Raw genomic sequence first — 17,077 nt, 5'->3', positions numbered from 1 at the left:
CGGATCATTGAAATCAATGCCTTAATTGGTATTAAGATTATTAATATTTGATATTTATAAATTGGTATAAAAACGGTGCTATTAAGCTAACCTGTCCCAGCCCCTGCATTGACGCCCTCGATGCCTTCTTTATTGATGGCCAGAATCCTTCCAAATGGATTACAAAAACTTCAAATATACTCAGAATGAGTAATGTTTATGAGCTCTTCGAAGAGAGACAGCAATGTACTTTCCTACACCTTGAAAAATCACCCTTTCCAAATTTCTGTCTCGCCCCCCCCCCTCTTCCCATCCAAGAAGCTGATTACAGAACCCTTGCTTTGACAGGAAACAAAGTACAATGTTTTATACCAAATTGATAGTCTGGTCAAAGAGAGCTCCCGCTTCCATATTATTCACACTGATGGTTTCTTACACTAGTTCCATGGCGCAGCTGGAGTGCAGTTGTTGTGACAGCGGGAGATGGCTCCCTCTCCTATGAGTGGGGAGTTCGAATAAATAACTGGGCCTCAAGTTTTCAAACATAATTGATTGTCATAATCCATGCTCTCAAACGAGTATATGTACCCAATGTCGACACATTAGTTGTAAGTGACTCCCTGTCATCCTTGATTGCACTCATCTAACCAAGGCATAACTGTGACGTGCTCCAGTCTGAAGCTAGGCACAGATATAATGACATTATCAGTGAGGGAAACAAAGATTGTTTCCTGTAGATTCCTTCTCATATTGGTCTCTGAATGCATGATAGAACTGATGAGTTAGGCAAAACATTTGCTCGTAACGAGGGAATTGTTACCATCTTAGATTGTCTTTGATTTGGCAGAAAGCTACCTGTTGACTACATGTTAAGGATTTCGAGGATCAACGTCCCCGAGGCCCGGTATCCGACCAGGCCTGCTGGTTGTTGGTCTGAGCTGCCTGGCTGTTCGACGCGGCTGCCTGGCGAACGAGTCACAGCCTGCTTGATCAGGTAGAACTCGACAAGGTGCTTGTCGAGTTCTCGTTTGAACACTGCGAGAGGCAGGCCATATATGCCCCCGTATGTGTAGAGGAAAAGTGTTGAAAACTCTTGGGCCTTCGATGTTGAGTTCTCAGTTCTCGACTTCGAGTTCTCAGGGTGCCTATTGCACCTCTGCTTTTCAGTGGGGGGGCTATTTTGCACATCCTGCCATACCTCTTGGTCCTATGTGCTGCTATTTCTTGCGGTCCCAATAATTTTGACGTTTCATTGAGTGAATTGTAGCTGAAAAGGAGCTTTGCACGTTCTCCAGGTCAGCAATGTCTCTGGCTTTGAATGGGGCTGATAGTGTGCAACAATATTCCACTGTAGTGAGCATTAGTGTATAAAAAAAATATCATCATTGGCATGGAATCTCTTATTTGGAAGGATCTGCTTATCCAACCCGTCATTTTTAATGCAGTTCTGATAGCAATTTTGTTATGTTTTAAAAAGTAAGATCTTCCGACATCTTGAGGTTATCTTGAGATGACTCGGCGTCCCCGCGACCCGCAGTGCAGTCATTGAAACCTATCCTCATTAAACATCATATTATTTTCTGTGGCCCATTGAAAGACTTTATCACCATCAGACTGGAGGTTTGCTGTGTCCCGGGAACAGCAACAAAATCTAGTTGAGTTAAGACCAAGTTTAATTCACTCCAGTTTTCCATCTATCATCATTCTATTATGCAATGGATATCCGCACACATATATGAATCATCCTATAAGGTCAGCAGACTTGGAGACGTTACCACAGCTAAGCTTAGACAAGTACCTCTTAGACAACACCTGCTAGTGTTGACATGACTCTCAGTAAACTCTGTCAGCAGAACTATTCATATAATTTTGCACCACTAAGTACTCGAACGTGAAAGGAAAATCAGAATTCAGAGATAACTCTCTCAATAGTGACCAAGAAATGTGAAAGTACCCCCTATTCAAAACGATGAAATTACTAGATATATATTGTAAACAAGACGAAGGTGATAAATGAGAAACTGTCAACCTAACGAGTCGTGGATGGCTCCTCCAGATGATTACAAGGTGACAAGAAGGGGAAGATGATGGAGAGTAACAGGAAGGAGGAAATGGGGGGTGACAGGAATAGGGGGATGGGGGGATATTGAAGAATACATATATAAAACCACGCTTAATGTTCTGTCAGTCACAAGGTGTGGAGCAGCCGACGAAGCTACACTACAGGTGAGTGTCACGCTAAACTTGGGACCTTAGTGAAGGCAGCGTGTGTGTGTGTACTCACTTAGTTGTCCTTACGGGGGTTGAGCTTCGGCTCTTTGGTCCCGAATGTTCCAAAATGTATGTGTATGTGTGCGTGTGTGAGAAAACATGCGTGTTGTAGTCAGACTTGAATGAATGTGTTTTCCCTTCATCGGAATGAATATTGCAGAACTGAGGCGAAGTCCCTCGTTACAAGCACAGCTGAAGAAGTTTATCCCACTGTTTAACCATTCACATGACTGTGTGAGTTAAACATGTCTACAACATTGCCATACATGCTGGCAATATAAATGATTTTCTAGCAGTGCACATTTCATGAGTTGCTTGCAACGCACATTACAGTAGAAGTTATATACCTGTCGCGAGTCCATCTAAAATAATACATTTATTTCAGCCTTTTTGCCTTTCGTGTTCTCTGGCTTAGTAGCTGCTCTACCATAGAAAGCCGTACATGGTGACGGTATTGGCACTATGTTGCCCTTAAGGAAGGTATAGAGGGGATACGTTTAACACGTAACAGGATAATGAAAAAAGACAGAATAAACCAACCCAAGACCGAATTGGAGGCTGTTTTAAGTGAGGTGTCACAGGGCCTCTCCTGGGACCTCTCTTGTTTATTTATATAATATATTTACACGTGAATGAACAATAGAGTTAGGAAATTTCTTGTTGATACTAAAATATGGAGCAATAAATAAATAACAAATAAATTACCGAAATTAATAAAAAATTTATAGAGGTATGAATGCAGATATTTTCGAGTTATAAAATAGTCAACATGTATGAAATGAATAATATTTAAATTGCCAAATCATAACGCAAAGATCAGCAAGTCATGGTTAGTAGGAATTAGAAACTAACAAACTTAGGAATTAATGATTGAAATAAAGCATATAAGATACGAGAAACAGTTTTATATACAAGAAATTTATTATTATTTAATCCATTGTAATATCTTAAATCACTTAAATGAAACAACAAAGCATTACAATATGAGCTTATCTTAGGCTGAGTTAATGTTTTTATATCCAGCGGTCGAGGTGTTGACCATCTTGTCTTATTAGAGAATTTGTATACACTCTTACTGCAGTTATCAGAGGAATATATATATATATATATATATATATATATATATATATATATATATATATATATATATATATATATATATATATATATATATATGTCGTACCTAGTAGCCAGAACGCACTTCTCAGCCTACTATGCAAGGCCCAATTTGCCTAATAAGCCAAGTTTTCATGAATTAATTGTTTTTCGACTACCTAACCTACCTAACCTAACCTAGCCTAACTTTTTCGGCTACCTATCCTAACCTAACCTATAAAGATAGGTTAGGTTAGGTTAGGTAGGGTTGGTTAGGTTCGGTTATATATCTACGTTAATTTTAACTCCAATAAAAAAAAATTGACCTCATACATAATGAAATTGGTAGTTTTATCATTTCATAAGAAAAAAATTAGAGAAAATATATTAATTCAGGAAAACTTGGCTTATTAGGCAAATCGGGCCTTGCATAGTAGGCCAAAAAGTGCGTTCTGGCTACTAGGTACGACATATATATATATATATATATATATATATATATATATATATATATATATATATATATAAGCTTAAAACATGTTGTGGTATACCAACATAATTATACGTTGCGGTATACCAACACGCAGAGCATAGTACTAATTTGGCGATAATGTTGATATTTGTCGATGTTACAGAGGAGGTCTGTGGCACGGTGAGTGCCTGTGACCAGTGTGTCGGTGACCTGAAGCTGCCAGAGTCTGTCAAGAAGGGCTGCTTAAGTGACGGTAAGTACCTTACTCGCCTTGACTGACGCACAGGTGACTCCAGCTGCCTCACCTTGACTGACACACAGGTGGCTCCAGCTGCCTCACCTTGACTGACACACAGGTGGCTCCATCTGCCTCACCTTGACTGACACACAGATGGCTCCAGCTGCCTCGCCTTGACTGACACACAGGTGGCTCCAGCTGCCTCACCTTGACTGACACACAGGTGGCTCCAGCTGCCTCACCTTGACTGACACACAGGTGGCTCCAGCTGCCTCACCTTGACTGACACACAGGTGGCTCCATCTGCCTCGCCTTGACTGACACACAGGTGGCTCCAGCTGCCTCACCTTGACTGACACACAGGTGGCTCCAGCTGCCTCACCTTGACTGACACACAGGTGGCTCCAGCTGCCTCACCTTGACTGACACACAAGTGGCTCCAGCTGCAACGCCTTGACTGACACACAGGTGGCTCCATCTGCCTCATCTTGACTGACACACAGGTGGCTCCAGCTGCCTCACCTTGACTGACACACAGGTGGCTCCAGCTGCCTCACCTTGACTGACACACAGGTGGCTCCAGCTGCCTCACCTTGACTGACACACAGGTGGCTCCAGCTGCCTCACCTTGACTGACACACAGGTGGCTCCAGCTGCCTCACCTTGACTGACACACAGGTGGCTCCAGCTGCCTCGCCTTGACTGACACACAGGTGGCTCCAGCTGCCTTATCTTGACTGACACTATAATTATGCTAATAAATAATATTTAATAAAATATTGAAAATAATATTTTGATAATTATATTGATTTCCATGATGGTTAAACTGTTTATTTTTTGTTCTTAAGCTGACATAAGAAAAATATGTACTAATATATACAACAGCTTCAGGTTGCAACAGCCCAGCAAGTGCGGCCGCATGCATCAACGCTGCTTATGGCAAGGTATGTCAACTGTCAACACGTTGCCCATGTCAGCCTCGAGCTGTCATATGTCTCTCACCGTCTGGGGAAACTCATAACAGTAACCCAGACGCGTCTTAAACATGACTCAATTAACTGTCTCCATCCTGGATGATGGTTACCTAGTTACCTTCTGAGACACGTTGTATTCAGCCAGGATTATGGCTGACTTAGTTCATGTCTCAATATATATTTTTTTACTCGTGTATTTTGCATAATTATAGTCTTTCAATGAGCTCTAATGGCGAATGTTTTACCAGTTAACCCGTGAAACAATGTAGAGTGAAGATCAGAAGAGTCTTGTTGTAACAACCCGACAATGTATTGGTCATTGTAGGAACCATTGTTGTGTCAGAATTACTCTCCCTTAACCCATCAACAATTCTCTCCTGGTTACCGGTCGCTATACACTCTCAATTACTAGTTATTCACAAGCTTCGCATCCAGCAACACATACCAAATCCTCACAAAAACACTAGTGAATGTGAATTGGTATCTGAACATCCCAACCGTTCTCGCACTTGCTTACAGTCAATATTGGCTTATTTCATAAGTGCATATGTGACATACTAATTGATTGTGAATATTTTAGTTTACCTTGAAAAGCTTCATAGAAAACACCGACCTCACCTAACCTTCTTAGTATGTTAAGATAAGCATATTATTGCTTCTTATTTACAATTATTACTTAACCTATCAACGGTATAGGTTAACTTCCATGGGTTCGTTCAGCATCGTGTTAAACGAACCGTTAATTAAAAATAATTTCAGTGCTGAGAGCTTAGTTGATTTAGAAGCAAAGGGAAGATGAATACGATTGCTTTAGGGAATCAAGAGAGATTATTTATTAACTGAAATCCTTTAAACATTAAATGGACATTAAAACTCAGAGAAATTAGTATAAGACGTCTATCTTCAATCCACATCTGTGATTTATTAAAACATTGATGACTTGGTGGGATCTTCATCACTATAATTATAACCACTAGGAAATTTAATTTGATTATGTTATTAGAGACACTGGAGAAGGCACTCGGATATATTCCACCAGGAAGTGATATCTTCGTTGACCAGACCACACTCTACAAAAGTGAAGGGACGACGACGTTTCGGTCCGTCTTGGACCATTCTCAAGTCGATTGAGAAGGGTCCAATCGACTTGAGAATGGTCCAGGACGGACCGAAACGTCGTCGTCCCTTCACTTTCTAGTGTGTGGTCTGGTCAACATTCTTCAGCCACGTTATGACGTGGCTGAAGAATGCAGATATCATATCGCCTGCAGATATCACTGCAGGCGATGTGACTCATCGCCTGCAGTGATATCTTCCACCAGTAAGTGACAGGGGAATCCTTATCACAATCATAACGATATCGTAAACACGGGCCTCGGCTCGTATAGCCAGACCCACACACTCTCCAGACTTGTTCCTTAAGCAGCGTCTACAGTGAATGCAAAGTCTCCCCCCCCCCTCTCCTATACGAAACGACCCAATCACCAAACTCAGCTAGGTGATTGGGTCGTTTCGCTGAGTAAATGAACATCTCAAGTCCATCTTCAACTGATAACCTACAGGTCTCTCGAGCTAGATATCCCGATATCTATAGGTCTCTCGAGCTAGATATCTCGATATCTAAAGGTCTCTCGAGCTAGATATCTCGATATCTAAAGGTCTCTCGAGCTAGATATCACTTAATGCCAATGAACTGGGGGAAGACTAATCGCTGCCACCTCGACACTTTTCTTACATTTGTTTCTTGTGCGCGGGTCGTGCTAAATAGTCACCCTTCCATGGTTCTATCCAAAGTTAATAATGATCCGTTACATTTGGCAGTTTTATGGTTCTTGTTGCCTGACCAGACGAGATATCTTGTCTTGTCAGGCCAGATGTGCCATGAAGAATAACTGCTACAGGTGTTCTACTGTTCTTCGCAATGTTCTATTGCCCCTCATAATGATCTGTAGTTCATTATAAATGTTCTAACTTGTTCAAGATCAAAATTAGAGTATTTCTAGACTCTTTTACATTGTAGAGCATTAGAGTAGAGGACTGCTTCAGTTCGCCAGTTAATGGTGAGGTGCCATGACGCTGTCTTTTTGACAGCCGTGGGACAGTTAATAGACATTAATGATAAATAGGAAGGTAACAGGTTTTTCTGAAAGGGGTGAGTTCATGTTCTTGTAAGATATAAAGAATGGTTAGCAATAAATGAGTGATGATAATATTATGTCATATATATCTCAACAGGACTCCGGATGTCTTCCCACTACTGGTTAATTAAGTTGAGCACTTCAACTACGTCCAGTACGGTCCACTACGACTTGACTTCCGCACCATCTGTTGACATCCTACAAAAATGACAAAAATATTCGGCTAGCAGCACCAGCATCGAGTAGCAGCACGCGGGTCTTTCTCAATTGGCAGTCTTTAATACTTCTCATCTCCACTCCACCCACATCTTGATCCCTACATCAGCTGCTGGAAGACATTATAACCCTCCCAACTGCTGGAAGACGTCTTGATCTCCCGACTCCACTCCAGCAGCTGGAAAGTATCTTTATCCTCACTCCATCAGGGCTTCGTCAATTTCAATTCTTCAGTAAATTTGCGAGTAGAATTTATTGTTTTTATAATTCCTGGTATATTGATATCATAGCTTTAGGTTGGCTGATGCTACATCAATTTAACGTTCATTAGTTTCCACCAAAACCCAGAGTCCAACATTCATGTTGAAGAGAAATTTATCACGGAAAAAAATATTGATGCATTTCTCATTATATATGAAACAAACATAAGTTATCATCGTGTAAACGCACACATGTAATTATTGTCAATAGTTGTAAATAATAACATAATTACTAACAGCTCTTCAATGGACATGTTAGTCAACACACACTATATGATCACTCAAAAATACTTACCTCATAAATTTTGTGTGGTCGTTGTTGGATTAATTTTATTCTAAATACATGTTAATTTTGATTTATATGTGAATTTCTTTTCTGACTTTGGCAAACGAAAAAGACACAAATTCTCCCGTTTTCTCAGTAGACATTGTTGAATCTCAAAACATTACTGTCCAGGTCAGAAAAAAACTTAAGTTTAAGTGTAATAATAGCCATTTTCTATACTTTTTTAGACATGTAAGTAATTACTACCCCAGGAACAGAAATTGTGTAACTTTGTGAGCTATGAGATGCTAGAGACGTTTCTCATACATTTTGAGATATTAGAAGATCTTCTCTTTTTTTGAGACACATGAAGACCGTCTCATGTTTTATGAGTTTCTAGAAGATCTTACAATGTATTATGAGATGCTTAATAACCCCTTTCATTATGAGATGTTTGAGAACCTTCCTGCTTATTATCAAATTAAATAGCATCCTTCTGTATCCTGCCCGAAACGCTTTGCGTAATAGTGGCTTTAGGCATTGTATGCACTAGCTCTATCTATAAATCCATCAACGTTTTGTATCTCACCTTGTATGTATGTACTTTACCTGAATAAATATTGGATTTGATTTTTTATTTTGTGTATTATGAGCAGTTTGAGGATGTTCTCCTGCATTATGAGTTGCTAGGGGACCTGCTCCTGTATTATGAGTGGCTAGGGGACCTGCTCCTGCATTATAAGTGGCTAGGGGACCTGCTCCTGTATTATGAGTGGCTAGGGGGACCTGTTCCTGCATTATAAGTGGCTAGGGGGACCTGCTCCTGCATTATGAGAGGCTAGGGGACCTGCTCCTGTATTATGAGTGGCTAGGGGGACCTGCTCCTGCATTATGAGTGGCTAGGAGACCTGCTCCTGCATTATGAGTGGCTAGGAGACCTGCCCCAGCATTATGAGTGGCTAGGAGACCTGCTCCTGCATTATGAGTGGCTAGGAGACCTGCCCCAGCGTTATGAGTGGCTAGGAGACCTGCCCCAGCGTTATGAGTGGCTAGGAGACCTGCCCCAGCATTATAAGTGGCTAGGAGACCTGCTCCTGCATTATAAGTGGCTAGGGGGACCTGCTCCTGCATTATAAGTGGCTAGGGGACCTGCTCCTGCATTATGAGTGGCTAGGAGACCTGCCCCAGCATTATGAGTGGCTAGGGGACCTGCTCCTGCATTATGAGTGGCTAGGAGACCTGCCCCAGCGTTATGAGTGGCTAGGAGACCTGCCCCAGCATTATGAGCTTTATGCAGTATGAGATGTTAAGGAACCTTGCCGTATGAGTGAGATGTAAGACTCTCGAATATTATGAGATGCTAGAGGAAACTTTCTGTGTATTATGAGAAGGCAAAAGCCCCCCCCCGCCCCCACCCCCTCCTCATGTTTCCTCACCCCTGCAGCTCAGTTCGGGGATCGAACCCCTGCAGTAAGCGACAACCACTGCATTCGCTAACGTGATGTTGAGAAGTGACGTCTATACTGTCACGGTGAATATACTGTCACGATGTGTATATTGTCACGATGTGTATGCTGTCACGATGTGTATACTGTGACGATGTGTATACTGTGACGATGTGTATACTATCACGATGTGTATACTGTCACGATGTGTATATTGTCACGATGTTTATACTGTCACGATGTGTATACTGTCACGATGTGTATACTGTCACGATGTGTATACTGTCACGATGTTTATACTGTGACGATGTGTATACTGTCACGATGAATATATTGTCACGATGTGTATACTGTCACGATGTGTATACTGTCACGATGTGTATACTGTCACGATGTGTATACTGTCACGATGTGTATACTGTCACGATGTGTATACTGTCACGATGTGTATACTGTCACGATGTGTATACTGTCACGATGTGTATACTGTCACGATGTTTATACTGTCACGATCCTTCAGTCCAACGTCGCACCTGTCAGCCGTGACAAGAGTCATAAACACACACGACAATGACATCAACGTATGACACTCAACAGGGAACTCAATCCAGTCAACATGGCACTCATGAGGGCTTTGACGTCATTTACCCTCATTATTCCCTCATGTTCCCTCACCTACAGACGCCTCTTAACACATAAGAGACGTCTGGTGCCGTCACGCTGTGGTGCTCTCTTGCGTGATCGGCTTGACTGTTGTTGGCCTCAGCGAGTACACACACTCATCTCCTCGCTGTGAGGTAACTCAGGGATCTCATTTTTCACCATCTGTTCCAAGAATGAAATTCAAGTCATCACCATAGGTGTAAATTTCGTGGAACTTATCATAAAAATTCTAATTTCCTTTTGAGACACTTAAGAGCCTTCAAAACACAACAAGTGTTGGATATTAGAACTTAAATTTATACAGTGGACAAATTTCAGTGTCCAGACATATTAATACAAGCACGCTAATATATCCTCGAGTCTCTAGATGAAAGTATCTACGGATGTAGAGATATATATTTTTTCCCAAATAAGAGTGACTGGTAAGTTCTCAGGTGTAAGGCTTTCTGAAGGTCACTTGAAACTTTATGCTAAGTCACTACAACTCTGACGCGCCTGAGTGCACGCTAAGACTATAATTTCAGCTTATGAGTGTCAGAGTGAAGCCTTGAGAGTGACATTGGCTGCGTCCTCTGCAGGAGACACGTGTACCAATCACGCTGTCGGCGCCCGGCAGGACACTACCTAGGTGACACAGTGTACCCCGGGGGCTGGACACTTCCTAGGTGACACAGTGTACCCCGGGGGCTGGACACTTCCTAGGTGACACAGTGTACCCCGGGGGCTGGACACTTCCTAGGTGACACAGTGTACCCCGGGGGCTGGACACTTCCTAGGTGACACAGTGTACCCCGGGGCTGGACACTTCCTAGGTGACACAGTGTACCCCGGGGGCTGGACACTTCCTAGGTGACACAGTGTACCCCGGGGCTGGACACTTCCTAGGTGACACAGTGTACCCCGGGGCTGGACACTTCCTAGGTGACACAGTGTACCCCGGGGGCTGGACACTTCCTAGGTGACACAGTGTACCCCGGGGGCAGGACACTACCTAGGTGACACAGTGTACCCCGGGGGCTGGACACTTCCTAGGTGACACAGTGTACCCCGGGGGCAGGACATTTCCTAGGTGACACAGTGTACCCCGGGGCAGGACATTTCCTAGGTGACACAGTGTACCCCGGGGGCTGGACACTTCCTAGGTGACACAGTGTACCCCGGGGGCAGGACACTTCCTAGGTGACACAGTGTACCCCGGGGGCTGGACACTTCCTAGGTGACACAGTGTACCCCGGGGCTGGACACTTCCTAGGTGACACAGTGTACCCCGGGGGCTGGACACTTCCTAGGTGACACAGTGTACCCCGGGGGCTGGACACTTCCTAGGTGACACAGTGTACCCCGGGGGCAGGACACTTCCTAGGTGACACAGTGTACCCCGGGGGCAGGACACTTCCTAGGTGACACAGTGTACCCCGGGGGCTGGACACTTCCTAGGTGACACAGTGTACCCCGGGGGCTGGACACTTCCTAGGTGACACAGTGTACCCCGGGGGCAGGACACTACCTAGGTGACACAGTGTACCCCGGGGCTGGACACTTCCTAGGTGATCTAAGAGATCATTTAATGAACGTGTGTGGTCATGGTGCTCCCTTAAAGAATATACTGAACCTCCCCCATGTAATAAAGAATATACTGAATCTCTCCCATGTAATAAAGAATATACTGAACCTCCCCCATGTAATAAAGAATATACTGAATCTCTCCCATGTAATAAAGAATATACTGAACCTCCCCCATGTAATAAAGAATATACTGAACCTCTCCCATATGTTACAAAGAATATACTGAACCTCTCCCATATGTTACAAAGAATATACTGAACCTCTCCCATATGTTACAAAGAATATACTGAACCTCTCCCATATGTTACAAAGAATATACTGAACCTCTCCCATGTGTTACAAAGACTATACTGAACCTCTCCTCATGCTCAAACTTGATATTAATATTTAGTCACATACAATGAGAGGAATTTAAAAATACAAAAATTTCTAAGGAACTCTCCGTAACATGTTGACGACATTAAAGATACTCAAACATGTTACACATAGGATCTTATTACATACGATCACTGAGGAATGAGTAAGACTCAGTTTTAATGAACACCAATTTAAAGCTCTCGTTACGACATGCATATTTTATCTTCCTAAGAGACTTGAAAGGGAAGAAAGAGACTGGTATTTAATTGCCCAAAGATTCCCTTTACCGTTTGATAACTTATATAGTATCTATAAGGTTAGTTGAGTTTATAATGAATTCCAGGCTAGAAAAACTACGCACTGATGCGCTGTTTGGTGTGGGTGTTGTTACTGTGTATGCCTCTATCAAGAGCCTCAAATGTATCTGAAATGCCGGATATCCGGACCTCTTCTTGGCGACCAGTTTGTGCTGCGTCACCAAAGATGTGTCGCGCCAGGAGCGTGTGGTGTGACTCGCTGCGTCACCAAAGATGTGTCGCGCCAGGAGCGTGTGGTGTGACTCGCTGCGTCACCAAAGATGTGTCGCGTCAGGAGCGTGTGGTGTGACTCGCTGCGTCACCAAATATGTGTCGCGCCAGGAGCGTGTGGTGTGACTCGCTGCGTCACCAAATATGTGTCGCGCCAGGAGCGTGTGGTGTGACTCGCTGCGTCACCAAAGATGTGTCGCGCCAGAAGCGTGTGGTGTGACTCGCTGCGTCACCAAAGATGTGCCGCGTCAGGAACGTGTGGTGTGACTCGCTGCGTCACCAAAGATGTGTCGCGCCAGGAGCATGTGGTGTGACTCGCTGCGTCACCAGGAAAGTGTCACACCCGAAGCAGATAGAGTGTCGTCCATCTCTCATGTCAAGAGAACAGTCAACGACACACGAGAGACGACGAGCAACTTTTCCAGTACTCCAACTTTTTTTTTAATATTTCCAGTACACATCCGTGTACTGGAAATATTCACTTGACTTCTCCACCTTGTGTTACTGACTGCTTTCCTCACGCTCCAGAATCCAATCATTTGACTATCACCTCACACTGTTATCAAGTCAAGTAAAGAATTAAAATAATCATTGATCCTTAGATTTTATATATGCATTATATTTTTTTCTAATCTGATGTTTATGTAATCAAGTTATTTTAGTGTATAGCTCTTTTAATCTCTTCTAATGACTCTTTCTAACGTCTATACAACCATACTTGAGAAAATCAATTGGAGCAATTGACTCGAATCATCGCTCGAATTGAGTCATAGATTTATATCATGTTAGTGTAGTTTCCTGGTGGGTAATAAATGTTTATAAGTGTAGCATACAGTTTAGGTCCTCTCCGTCCCTCTGAATGTTATTGGTGCAATGTGTGGACTTCTCGGTTTATTGGCTAGATTTTTTCCCTCTTGGAGTCAATAAATCTTTGATGCAAATCCAGAGGGTATAACTGAGTCCCTCTGCACATTCCTTCAGAATCTAGGGAGATAATCTGTACATTTCTAGAGATTTTTATCGACATTCGGTAACAGTGTCTCTCACTTCTTCATATGTTAGTTCTATTTGTATATATATATATTTATATATATATGTATATATATATATATATATATATATATATATATATATATATATATATATATACTGGCTTTCTATTCCCAAAAATGAAATTATTCAGATGGAGACAGAGATAGAGAGACCTTGTCGACGGGCACTGCAAGGTATCCCACCTGGTGTTTGGATACATATATTTACACATGTGTAAATATATGTATCCAAAAATGCGCAGACAAGAAAACAGGAACAGCTGAAGTTTCCTATTTTAAGCACCTCACTGTGGCGATCCAGGGGGGGGGAAACATCTTTACCAATTCTTTGTCATCATCATCTTGTATTAAAAATGTCAAACGAACAACACAAATAGATTAAGAAAGAAGGGTTTAGTGTATGTAAGGATAAAAGAACTGAAAGTCCGAACTGAAAGTCCCAACCAATACAGTTGTATTGGTTGGGACCTACAAAATCCCTTCTGATCAGAAACCCAAAAATTCACTAGCCAGTCCATTAACCAGGTCATGACCTCCATGACAGGTCACGACCTCCATGATGAACCGTGTCCAAGAGACTACTGCGGCCGCCTCTCCTCACATGTCCCCCGACGAGTACATACAACCAGTTCAAACCAACCACGAAGATTAGAGAGGAAGGGATTGGGTACCTAAAAGCCAGTGTCCGTCTTTCACAGGTAAAGAAGCTCTCTATAAAAACTCATACCTGATACAATCGATATATTACGCGGGAACAAATATCAAGAGAAGACGGGTTAGGCAAGCAAAGCAAAACAGGAGCCCGAGTGCTTTCTTGACGAAAGAGTCAAGCACCGTCCGGCCTCAACAAGATCTCCCCGCACCTACTTTGTGTACAGATTGACACACTTTCTCCCTGATTACCACACCTGGGCAACAGGGATTCCAACAGCTCCCTGGAGCACCTGTCCCCCAGCGTCCCAAAGGGGTGTGTGTGGGGGGGGGGGGGATAGCGTGCAGAGCTCAACAGACGAGTATACAGCTCAGTAGTCGTGTTTTTACGTATACTTTACCTAAGACCAAAAATTATCATACTAGAAAATGACAGCGGCTCGCGAAAATGACATAATGTCTCGTTTTCTGTTCGTGGGTCATCTAGTACGTTAGGATTAAGCACTTTAGTACGGCAGTTTCCTGGTGTTGGGAATGCTCATAAGAAGGAGTATACTACTACAGAGTATACTTCCACTACATATAAGGGACATAACTAGCAGACCCCTCACAGTGTTCAAGAGAGAACTTGACAAGCACCTCTAAAGGATACCTGATCAACCAGACTGTGATTCATACATCAGGCTGCGAGCAGCCGCGTCCAACAGCCTGGTTGATCAGTCCAGCAACCAGGAGGCCTGGTCGACGACCGGGCCGCGGAGACGCAAAGCCCCGGAAGCACCTCAAGGTAACCTCAAGGTAACCTCAAGGTAACCTCAAGGTAAGGTCCCCAACGCTACCAGCGGGAGGGAAAACTCTTCTGTTGATCCCAAATAGACATGAAGCTCATGATAGTAACTGTGCTCCATAAACACGTGCAAATGAACATTGAGACAATCCCGTACCCTTTGAGGCTAAGTTATGCACGACTGCCTCGCAAGCCTGTGGAACATCCTATCTTCTAGCAGTACAGAGGACACTGAGGAGAGGCTTAGATCACACGAACTATGACCATGAAAGCAGGAGTTCCCCAACAGCTGGATGATGTGATGTCCAAACACTGTGTTCCGGGAAGAAGCAAGCCAAGCTGAAAGCATGACAGGGGTAATGAGATGTATATATACAATGAGATGTATATATACACACACACATATATATAAGCGAGACCGTTACTGATCCGCCAGTCACAAGATGCGATCAATCCCGCCGGAGAAGCTCCCATTTCTGTGCTAGAGGTGAGTGTTGAACTGTGCTGCAGGACTTGGTGTGGAGTACAGGTGAGGTTAGACCAGGGAGTAGGTACCATTCGTAACTTCTCCTCTAAGAATTTTGCCGTAATCTTTGACGTGCGTGACTGGATAGCGCGGTGTGGAATGTGTGTTAAAGGAGAAGTCAGAAGGCAAATTACGTCCTCAAAGTATTTAGAACTTGGTGAAGTTGTGCTTAATTACCTGCCTTAATCAATATGTAAATACAATAAGATAAACATGAAATATTTTCCCCTATAAATTAATATTATTTGTATTATTATACTAATTATAGCCAAGTATATATAACATTTTAACTACTTCCGAAAACAATGTGTATCCATAAGAACATGTCTATAATCAGATGGGGCGAGCATGTGCTACAATATACATAATAACCTGACTGATCACTGGTGATATCTTAATCTCTCTTGGACTATATAGATAACAATAAAGCTATTTGTTATCTCATCGAAAGTACTGCTTTATTAATTCCTGAAAAATATATCCGTATTACTTTCCAGTTAACTGTATGAGTCTTTTGATTTGTTCAGAGAAATAAACGAATATTCCTCAGCTCCGCATAGTGTCAAAACACTAATTGTTTAACCCTCACACAGTTACGTTAACTTACAACGTCATTTTTCCTCCCATGACAATTAGAGTTAACGACTGTCAATTTTTCTATTCGCGTATCCAAACATAACTTTGAATTTCAGTTTTTTTGTTGCTTTTTGTAATTATTGTTTTATATTTTAAGAGTTGACTTACGTTCCAATAACACTACAAGACCTCACATTAATGTTGACCAGACCACACACTAGAAATTGAAGGGACGACGACGTTTCGGTCCGTCCTGGACCATTCTCAAGTCGATTGTATCCACTATTATATCCACTGATTATATCCACTATTATATCCACTATGTATCCACTATTATATCCACTGATTGTATCCACTATTATATCCACTGATATAATTCCACTGTTATCTTTCCCACACACAATCGACTTGAGAATGGTCCAGGACGGACCGAAACGTCGTCGTCCCTTCAATTTCTAGTGTGTGGTCTGGTCAACATACTTCAGCCACGTTATTGTGACTCATCGCCTGCACCTCACATTAATGTTTGTTAATTCAACTTTCCACAACACTCAACACACAACTACCAGCACACTCATAACTACCCACACACAACTACCACAACCACACTCATCAACAACTTAACAGCTATTATGGCCAAATAACTACTTTTTAGTTTGCATTTATATTCAATTCCACTGATATAATCCCACTGTTATCTTTCCCAATGATGTCTTACCCTCTCTGTTATTTTTTTTTTAATGTTATTTACCCATTTTTTTCTTTCTTACTGATATATTTTTCCAATGTTTTCGTCCTCACTTTTATGTTTCTCGTTGTTATCTTTCCCAATGTTTGCATTCCCGCAGTTATCTTTACCAATTTTACCTTTCCGAATGTTACCTTTCCAAATGTTATCTTTCAAATTGTTAACTTTTCCAATGTCATCTTTCCAAATGTTATCTTTCAAATTGTTATCTTTCCCAATGTTATTTTTCCCAATATTAACTTTGCTATTCACAGAGAAATCACATTATCGT

At 42.3% G+C, this 17,077-nt stretch overlaps 2 protein-coding genes and 1 long non-coding RNA gene across 5 annotated transcripts in view; 2 read left to right on the top strand and 1 right to left on the bottom strand.

Moving 5' to 3' along the window:
* LOC123760748 (uncharacterized) overlaps window positions 1-17,077 on the bottom strand; it is a 165,566-nt gene that overhangs the window by 98,589 nt on the left and 49,900 nt on the right. The window lies entirely within an intron of this gene.
* LOC138367024 (uncharacterized) lies at window positions 2,171-7,634 on the top strand. Its single transcript, XR_011229295.1, has 4 exons — window positions 2,171-2,205; window positions 3,981-4,070; window positions 4,941-4,999; window positions 7,265-7,634. It is a non-coding gene; the product is annotated as an uncharacterized lncRNA (long non-coding RNA).
* Window positions 15,375-17,077, top strand: part of LOC138366951 (uncharacterized) — a 9,754-nt gene continuing 8,051 nt past the window's right edge. Inside the window, exon 1 of the mRNA XM_069328298.1 lies at window positions 15,375-15,443. The gene's annotated coding sequence lies outside the window, so the exon portion shown is untranslated. The remainder of the gene's footprint in view (window positions 15,444-17,077) is intronic.

The sequence above is a fragment of the Procambarus clarkii genome, chromosome 21 (assembly GCF_040958095.1).
Source record: "Procambarus clarkii isolate CNS0578487 chromosome 21, FALCON_Pclarkii_2.0, whole genome shotgun sequence".
Classification (NCBI taxonomy): domain Eukaryota; kingdom Metazoa; phylum Arthropoda; class Malacostraca; order Decapoda; family Cambaridae; genus Procambarus; species Procambarus clarkii.
The sequence above is the reverse complement of the archived record's forward strand: the minus strand, read 5'-3'. Positions and strand labels throughout refer to the sequence as shown.